Source organism: Neomonachus schauinslandi, chromosome 4, assembly GCF_002201575.2.
Source record: "Neomonachus schauinslandi chromosome 4, ASM220157v2, whole genome shotgun sequence".
Lineage (NCBI taxonomy): Eukaryota > Metazoa > Chordata > Mammalia > Carnivora > Phocidae > Neomonachus > Neomonachus schauinslandi.
The window spans coordinates 60,183,909-60,193,409 of record NC_058406.1 but is presented as its reverse complement, the minus strand read 5'-3'; the positions used below and the strand labels follow the sequence as shown (position 1 = coordinate 60,193,409).

Below are 9,501 nucleotides of genomic sequence, written 5' to 3'. Positions count from 1 at the left end.
CTCAACATAATACCCTCCAGTTCCATCCACGTCGTTGCAAATGGCAAGATCTCATTCCTTTTGATGGCTGCATAATATTCCATTGTATATATATACCACATCTTCTTTATCCATTCATCTGTCGATGGACATCTTGGCTCTTTCCACAGTTTGGCTATTGTGGACATTGCTGCTATAAACATCGGGGTGCACGTACCCCTTCGGATCCCTACTTTTGTATCTTTGGGGTAAATACCCAGTAGTGCAATTGCTGGATCATATGGTAGTTCTATTTTCAACTTTTTGAGTATGGAGGTTCCTCAAAAAAGTTGACTTCTCTTTCTGATAGTTTGTTATTATTGTATAGAAATAACAGATTTTTGTATGAGGGTCTTGTATCTTACAACTTTACTGAATTCATTTGTTAGTTCAAGCAGTTTTTTGATGGAGTCTTTAGGGTTTTCTACATATAATATAATGTCATATACAAATAGTGGCAGTTTACTTCCTCCTTTCCACTTTGAATACTTTTTGTTTCTTTTTCTTGCCTAATTGCTCTGGGTAAGCCTTCCAATACTATGTTGAATAAAAGTGGCAAGAGTGGGTATCTTTGTCATGTTCCTGATCTTTGAGGAAAAGCTCTTAACTTTTCAACATTGAATATGATGTTAGCTGTAGGCTTGTCATATCTGACCCTTGTTATGTTGAGGTATATTTCCTTTATACACACTCTATTGAGAATTTTTATCATAAATGGATACTGAATTTTGTGAAATGTTTTTTTTCTTTATCTATTGAGATGATCATATGAATTTTAGCCTTTGTTAATGTAGTGTATCATGTTGATTGATTTGCAAATGTTAAACCATTTTTACAACTCTGGAATACATCCCACTTGATCATGGTGTATAGTACTCTTAATGTATTGTTGAATTCAGTTTGCTAATAATTTGTTAAAGATTTGGGAACTGGCCTATAATTTTTTTTTTCTTGTGATGTCCTTGTCTGATTTTGATATCAGGATAATGCTGGCCTTATAAATAGAGTTTGGAGGTGTTTCCTCTTCTTTTTTTGGAAGAGTTTGAGATGGATTGGTATTAATTCTACTTTAAATGTTTGGTAGAAGTTGCCAGTGAAACCATCTGGTCCTGACCTTTTGTTTGTAGGGAGTTTTAAGATTACTGATTCACTCTACCCACTAGTAATTGGTCTGTTCAGATTTTCTGTTTCTTTAAGATTCAGTCGTGGAAGGTTGTATGTTTCTTTGAATGTATCCGTTTCTTTTTGGTTTACCTATTTGTTAGCCTTTGTTTGTAATAGTCTTACAATTTTTAGTATTTGTGTGGTATCATTTGTAACATCTCCTCTTTCATTTCTGATTTTATTTGATGAGACTTTTTTTCTTGATGAGTCTTCCTAACGTTTTGTCAGTTTTGTTTATCTTTCCAGAGAAACAGCTGTTGGTTTAATTGATCCTTTCTACAATGTTTTTAGTCTATATTTTATTTATTTTTGTTTTGATCTTTGTTATTTCCTTCCTTCTGTTTCAGATTCATTTGTACTTATTTTTTTAGTTCCTTGAAGTGGATGGTTAGTTTATTTGAGATTTTTCTTGTTTTCTGAGGTAGGCATTAATTGTTATGAACTTCTTTTTTAGAACTGCTTTTGCTATATCCCATAAGTGTTGTTATATCATATTTCCATTTTATTTTGTCTCCAGGTATTTTATCTTATTTTTTTATTTCTTCATTGACTCATTGATTGTTCAATAACATGTTGTTTAGTGTCCACATATTTGTTAATTTCCCAGTTTTCTTTTTATAGTTTATTTTTAGTTTTATGCCATTGTGGTTGGCAGAGATGCTTGATATGATTTCAATCTTTTAAATTTGTTATGACTCCTTTGGTGGCCTAATATATGATCTATTCTGGAGAATGTTCTATGTACATTTAAGAAAATGTGTATTGTGGAGCACCTGGGTGGCTCAGTCATTAAGCATCTGCTTTCGGCTCAGGTCATGATCCCAGGGTCCTGGGATTGAGCCCCGCATTGGGCTCCCTGCTACACGGGAAGCCTGCTTCTCCCTCTCCCACTCCTCCTGCTTGTGTTCCTGCTTTCGCTATCTCTCTGTCAAATAAATAAATAAAATCTTAAAAAAAAAAAACGAAAATGTGTGTTGCATTTCTTTGGGATGAAATGTTCTATATACATCTGTTAAGTTCATCTAGCTTAACATTTTATTTAAGGTTGATGTTTTCTTATTGATTTTCTATCTGAATGATTTATCTGTTGATGTAACTGGGGTATTAAAGTCCTCTACTATTATTGTTTCACTGCATCTCCTTTTAGGTCTGTTAACATGTGTTTTATATGTTTAGATTATCTTATGTTGGGTATATAAATATTTACAAATGTTATATCCTCTTGTTGGATTGACTTCTTTATCATTATGCAATGCCCTTCTTTATGTCTCACTACAGTGTTTGTTTTAAAGTCTGTTTTGAAAAACAACAGCAACAACAAGCAAACAAACAGAAGTCTGTTTTGTCTGATATAAATATAGTTTCCCCAGCTTCCTGTTGGTTTTCATTTGCATGGAATATCTTTTTCATGCCCTCACTTTCAATCTTGCATGATCTGAAGTGAGTCTCTTATAGGCGGCCTATAGATTGGTCTTTAAAAAAGAGTCCGTTCTGCCATTCTGTGTCTTTTGGAGAATATAGTGCATCTACTTTTAAATTAATTACTGATAGTTATGTACTTACTGACATTTTGTTAATTGTTTTAGTGGGTTTTTTTAAATTTTATTTTGTTTTGTAGGTTCTGTTTCTTTTTTTGTTTTTTTTCTCTTGCTGTCTTCCTTTGTGGTGTGATGACTGTCTTTTGTGATGTGCTTAGATTTCTTTCTCATTATCTTTTGTTTATCTACTATAGGTATTTTCTTGGTGGTTACCATTGAGGCTTAAATATAACAACTTATAATAATTTATTCTAAGTTGATAACTTAAGTTTCAAAGCATTTTAAATCCCTACATTTTACCCTTCCCTCCCAACACTTCGTTTTTGTTGTCACATTTTGCATTTTTATCTTGTTCACTTCCTTAACTAGTTAATATAGTTACCATTATTTTTACTTCTTTTGTCTTTTAACCTTCATACTAGCTGTATAAGTGATCAGTCTACTACCTTTACTGTACTACTTACCTTATACACTAAGAGCTGTCCTTTTGTTTTTGTTGTTGTTTTATTGTTGCTAATTAATGTCCTTTCTTTTCAGCTTAAAGAAGTACCTTTAACATTTTTTGTAAGGCAAGTTTAATGGTGATAGTCTCCTTAGTCTTTGCCTCTCTAGAAAATTCTCTATTTCTCTTTTAATTCTGAATGATATATGCTGCTGGGTAGAGTATTTTGGTTGAGAATTTTCTGCTTTTAGCACTTTGAATATATCATGCCTCTGCCTTCTGGCTTGTAGAGTTTCTGATGAAAAATCTCCTGATAGTGTTATGAGGGCTCCCTTATACATGCCAAGTTGTTTCTCTTTTGCTGCTTTTAAAATGCTCTTCTTGTTTTTAAACTTGACAATTTTATTATAATGTGTCTTGGTGTAGGTCTCTGATTTCATCTTAGTTGGAACTCTTTGTAGTGTCCTGTGGGTGGTAATCTGCCAAGAACTGTCTCTCTGATTGTTACAGTCTTGTGTGACCCAGGAACACAAGCTCCTCCTCCCCTTCCCCAGCCCCAGGCACCAGAGCCTGGGGATCAAGGACTATCCCCTGGGCAGCAGCCATAAAAACCAGGGTACCATCAGGTAAGAGACTTGTACAGGAGCTTTCTTTGAGAGATGCTAGTGCTCTAGGAGACCATGGTGGGGGGAGAGAGCGTGAAATTCGTGCCCACCCTCCAAGGTTTCAGGAAATGTTTACAGTTAGTCCTTAGATATGTGTTTAATTAGAAGCCTGCCCCTCAGGCTGAAGCTATAACCTGAAGCTAATAGTCTCTTTAACAGAAAGATTGAACTCCTATATCTGTTGCTTTGTGCTATAACCTGGGCATGGTAGCTGTTTAAGAACTTTTTATCCATTATTTACATTCCTGTGGGACCCGTGAGTATAAGCCTTACTGGTTACCAGAGCTAGTCAATATAGACCTGTCCCTTGACAGCAGCTACAAAGATCTGGGCACCAGGAAAGGGTATAAATGCATTTCAGGAAGATACTTAGCTAGCTGGACTGAAGCAGAGGGAGAGTACAAAGATTATATCCACTGGCCTTAGTTCTCTGAGAACACTTCCATAGGTTTTTATAATTGTGCCAAACCAGAAACTTGACCCTCAGGCCAATTCTCCTGGGGAAGGAAATGGCCTCTTTCTCAGAAAGATGGGCAGTGTGTTTCAATGTGCTATCTGTTTAGTGCCCTGGGATTTGTAGTCTGCCAAGAACTTTCTCTCCAATTGTTACAGTCCCATGGGACCCAAGAACTCAAGTCCCCTTTGTCTCCGTAGCCAGGTGATTAAAGGCAGCTGTAAAAACCAGGTGACTGATATAAAAACTGGGCCACCAGATAGGTGAAGAAGCTCTCCTCTGGGCTATACTGGTGTTCTGGAGTGCAGTAGAAGGAAAGTGCAAAAATGGGATCTACCAAAAAAGGAAAGAAATAGAAAAAAAGAAGAAGGAAGAAGAAAAGAAAAAAAAAAAAAAAAGATGTCACCTGCTGGCTTTGGCAAGGCAGGAGAGCATGCAGGAAAGTGCCCATTAGCTGGAGCATAATGGTGACACCCACAGGAGGCGGGGCCAGGGGGAAGGTGGTAACTTCCAGCTTTAGCAAGACGGGGAGAGCAGGAAGATGTCACCCACTCCTCTGATTCTGTAGGATAATCTAGTAAGTAATCAATGCTTTAGAATTAGGAAATGAGTCCTTCACCCAAAGTCTGGGTGGTTTTTAAAGGACTACTTCTGCACTGGGTCCTGGGTGGGTGAATCTGCATGCAGGCCCTTTAGGAGATGAATTGTTTGTCAGATAGTTCATAGATCTCAATTTCTTTAGGGCCAGTTATTGGAGCTTTATTAGTACCCATGTTATATTTACTTGATTTTTGTCATCTTTCATTCCTTACATTGGTATCTGCACTTTCGGTTAAAAAGTCTCCTTTTCCAGACTTTATAGGTTCACTTTGACAGAGGCACTTCTCCAGGTAGCTCAGTTTGTGTATCTGGATGTGTCTGCTGATAATGTCCTTGGGCAGGTGGTGCCTGCTATTAGGGTGTATTTTTGGTGAGGCAGCTGTTCTAGCTCTGAGGGTGTACCCTCAGAAGAGCTAGACAGGACTCCTGGCTTGATTTCTCACTTGGCTTGCCCACGTGAGAATGTAGTGTGGGCTCTGTGGTTGCCTGGATCAGCCTCTGGTTAGATTTATTAGATGGTTGGGATTTGGTAGTATACTCAGCAGTAGATGAAGCTTTGAATTAGTTTCTTTGCCCTGGCAGGACAGTAGGACAGGAGTCAGGGCTTTCACATCTCATTATGTGACTGAATAGCCTCGTCAGGTGAGGCCACCAGTTTTGCTCTGCAGACAGGGAAAGCCATGGGCTGTGCTCTGTTCAAATGCCACTATGAGCAGAGCTATTGGATGGGATGCACAGTTTCTTGTGTGCTCTGGTAAGATTCACAGGTTGGGCAGGCTAAAGCCAATATTCAGCAATGAGTACAAATCAGTTTCCTTGCCTAGGTGCAGTGAGAGAAGCAGCAGTTCCAAGGCCAGTAAGGTTCTTTGTGGCCTTGACTCAAACTGTCCCTGATGCAAGTTTCCTGGCTGAACAGGACCACTGGCTTTCCTTGGGGGCAATCAGCTCCATCTGCCTGCCACTCATTTTTGCTGGGTTACGTGGCAGCTTCTGGGTATTCTCACCAGCCCTTTCTGTCAGATGGAACCAGGGATCATGCTCTGCAGCAGGTGGGGCTATGACTCAGCTCTCCTGTGGGGGGACCACTTCAGACAACTCCCAAGTTTTCCTAAACAGGCTTTACCATTGAGGGGGACCAGGAGCTATAGTGAGCAGTGGTGAAGCTATGAATTAACTCCCTTGACTGGGCAAAGCAGGGGAACCCTCTAAACCGGGTGCTACATTTGCTCTGGGGGTGATCAGCTCTGCCCACCTACCTCTTAGCTTGAGCATTGCTGGTGTTCCCTGCCTGTGAAATGATGCCAGGAGCCTTGCTTTAAAGTGGTAGGGCTATGACTTAGCTCCCAGGCAATGGCAGGCTCCAAGGCCAGCAAATCTCCTTGTTTGACTATGTGAATCAGGCAGACCCATAGCCTGCCGAGTTCCTTGATCATATTGTGCCACTGATTTGATTCTGCAAATGAGCAGAAACACTCTTTGGAACTACTACATGGGCTCTGCTGGTAGGAATTCAGTCTGCTGAGATCCCAGTGCTGGTCTCACCCTGCTTTATCACAATCAGATTCCCAATAGCTGAGCACCACAGATTCCTCTATAATCCCCCTAGGGTGAGAGCAGAGTAGGGGCTTCCCCAAAATGACCCACAACACTGCAGGAGCTGGATATCACCCTTGGGTTCTCTTTTCCCACTGGAAGAGCTGTAGGCTCAGGGGAGACCTCTCAGTGTGGTGCTGCACTGGCCTGAAGGAGGATTGCTGTCCACATGTAGTGTACCCTTCTACTGCATTATGTCTTGGTCTCTGTGGTACATTGGAGGGTGTGCTTCAGCCTTACCTCTATGTTCTAGGATTCTCTCAATGGTGTTTTATCTATGAATGGTTATTAGTTGTTCTTGTGTGGGAGAGCAAAGTCAGGAGTGACATATGTCACCATCTTAATGATGTTACCTCTTCTCACTTTCAGTTTCAAAAGATGGTTTTGATGAATATAAAATTCTTGGTTGAAAGATTTTTTCGCCCTCTTTTTAGTACTTTGACTATGTCATACTACTGCCTGCTGACCTCCATTGTTTCTTGTGAGAAGTCTGCAGTCAATCTTATTTGGGTTCGCTTGTGCATGGCTAGGCTTTTTCTTCTGCTGTTCTCAGGATTTTCCCTTTGATTTTGGATTTCAACTATTTTTTCTGAAGAATTTATTTATTTGAGAGCAAGAGAGAGAAAGAGAGAGAGCGCACAGAGGGAGAATGGGAGGGAGAAGCAGACTCCCCACTGAGCAGAAAGCCCGATGCAGGTCTCAGTCCCAGGACACTGAGATCATGACCTGAACTGAAGGCAAATGCTTAACCTACTGAGCCACCCAGGTGCACATGGATTTCAACTATTTTGCTATGATATGTCTGGATGTGATTTTTATGCGTTTATTTTACTTACAGTTTTTTTGAGCTCTTGGATGTGTAGATTAATGTTTTTCATGAGATTTCAGAATGTTTTAATACTTCTAATATTTTTTTCAGTCTCTTTTCTCTATCTCCTCTGCTCTCGTAAGTCCCATTACTCATATGTTGGTGGACTTAATTGTATCTCACATTTTTTTTGGTGGGTTTGTTCATTTGTCTTCATTATTTTCTGTTTATCAGCATAATCTTTATCAGTCTCTTCAAGTTTTCTGATTTTTTTCTTCTTCCAATTCAAATCTGTTGAACTACTCTAGCAAAATTATCATTTCAGTGACTGTACTTTTCAACTGCAGAATTTCCGTTTGGTTCTGTTTTGTAATTTCTATGTCTTTATTGATAATCTCTATTTGAAAAGATATTGTCTTTATACCTTTCTTTACTTATTTGAGGCTTATTTCCTTTAAACATGTTTATAATAGTTGCCTTGAAGTATTTATCTGTTATGTCTGTGATTTGTCCCTTTCAAAGGCAGTTTTAAAGGCCTACTCTTTGCTTATACTTTTGTGTTTCTTTGCCTCTTAATTTTTTTTGTTGAAAACTGGACATTTTAATAGTATATTGTAACCACCCTTGATTGATCTCCTTACCCAGGACTTGTTTATTTGTTTAATAACTTGGCTAGACTATTTTAGTAAACTTTATTTCCCCTGCATTGGGTAGCCTCTGGTATTGCTCCTTAGAGGGCAAACTTTTAGCCAGGTGTAGTCACCCTTGAAATGACAGTGATTATAGCAGGGCTCTCTTTGAGTTTCTCTTTTTCTGATTTCTCTGTTAGGCTATTCTGAACTCCTTTGATATCACACCTATTACTAGCTTTCACTAATTGCCAGCTGACTACTCTATTGTTTTCAACAATATCCTGGGAAATAAAGTGCTCCGTAGTGTGATCTTTTAAAACTGGGCTCTTTACAAAAGCAATCTTTGAGGCCAGTTTTTGCATTTGTTCAGATCTCAGAAGGGCTCTCCTTAGCTGTCTCTTCTCCTAGTTCTCTTTGGTAAACCTCAAGATGGTTTAGTTTAGCTTTCTACTCTCTTAGATCTACCCTTCTCCTTTTAAGTGTTTATCTCTTTCTGAGGGCAAGGGCTATCAGGGTTCCAGGATTCTCTACCTATTGCACCTGGGTTAGAGCTTCTGCCTTATAAGTGAGTTTTGAGAGGAGGAAGAGAACCCAAGTTCTCTCAGACATTCTTGTTTGAAATAGATTCTCTAAAACATGGACCCAGGCTACAGTATTTCTTGCAATGATACTGTAGCCCTCGACTGGAACAAGGTAGGGAAGGGATCCTGTGTTTTCTTGGTTTTGCCTTTTTGGAGTGGAACTTCTGGTAGTCTGAACTTGGGTCAGGGGAAGAGAGAAAAGAGAGGGTAAGTTGTTTAAATTCAACAGTGTCTCACTGTTCTTACTGAGATATAATAGATTTTATTGAATAAATATTTGTGTTTTTGCTATATGCCCTTAAGACAATTTCCAGAGATTTTAAATGGTTGTTTCACTGGGGAGAGGATCCACAGAACTCCTCACAACTGTATCCCAGAAATTGTCTCCCCAATGTGATTCTATTCAAAGCTACTCTTTTTTCTCAAAACTCAACAATGATTGTCCATCCCAGTGACCTGCTCTGACTAGCTTTTTGTACTTGCTGTTTGCTCTACTAGAATTTTTGTGTGTTTGTTTCCTGAGATTACCACCATATCTTGTTTCTTCTCGGTATTACTATCCCAATCCAGCCTGTGTGAAAAGCAATTCACTCATATCTCTAGTGTTTTATTTCTATATTATCTATCTCTACTTATTTTTTTTATATTTTATATATTTAGTTGAGAGAGAGACAGAGCTGGCGACAGGGATATAAAGAGAGCAGGAGCAGGGAGGGGAGGGAGAAGCAGACTCCCCTCTGAGCAGGGAGGGCTCGATCCCAGGACCCTGGGATCATGACCTGAGCCAAAGGCAGATGCTTAACCGACTGAGCCACCCAGGCGCCCCTATCTATCTTTACTTATAAGAGAATATAAGCTTCATGGTATTGGGGACTTTCTTCTCTTCACAGAGCACATATTGGTCACTTTCAGAATAATATTTTTTGTTGAAAAATCCCTTACTTTTTCTTCTTTTGGCAGTTAGGTGACCACTAAGATTTCAGTAACCTGTTTTATTTGTAGCTAT

At 39.1% G+C, this 9,501-nt stretch overlaps 1 protein-coding gene across 1 annotated transcript in view; it reads left to right on the top strand.

Annotated features, from left to right (window-relative positions):
* Positions 1-9,501, top strand: part of LRRIQ3 (leucine rich repeats and IQ motif containing 3) — a 191,064-nt gene that overhangs the window by 99,470 nt on the left and 82,093 nt on the right. The gene's annotated exons all lie outside the window — the stretch shown is intronic.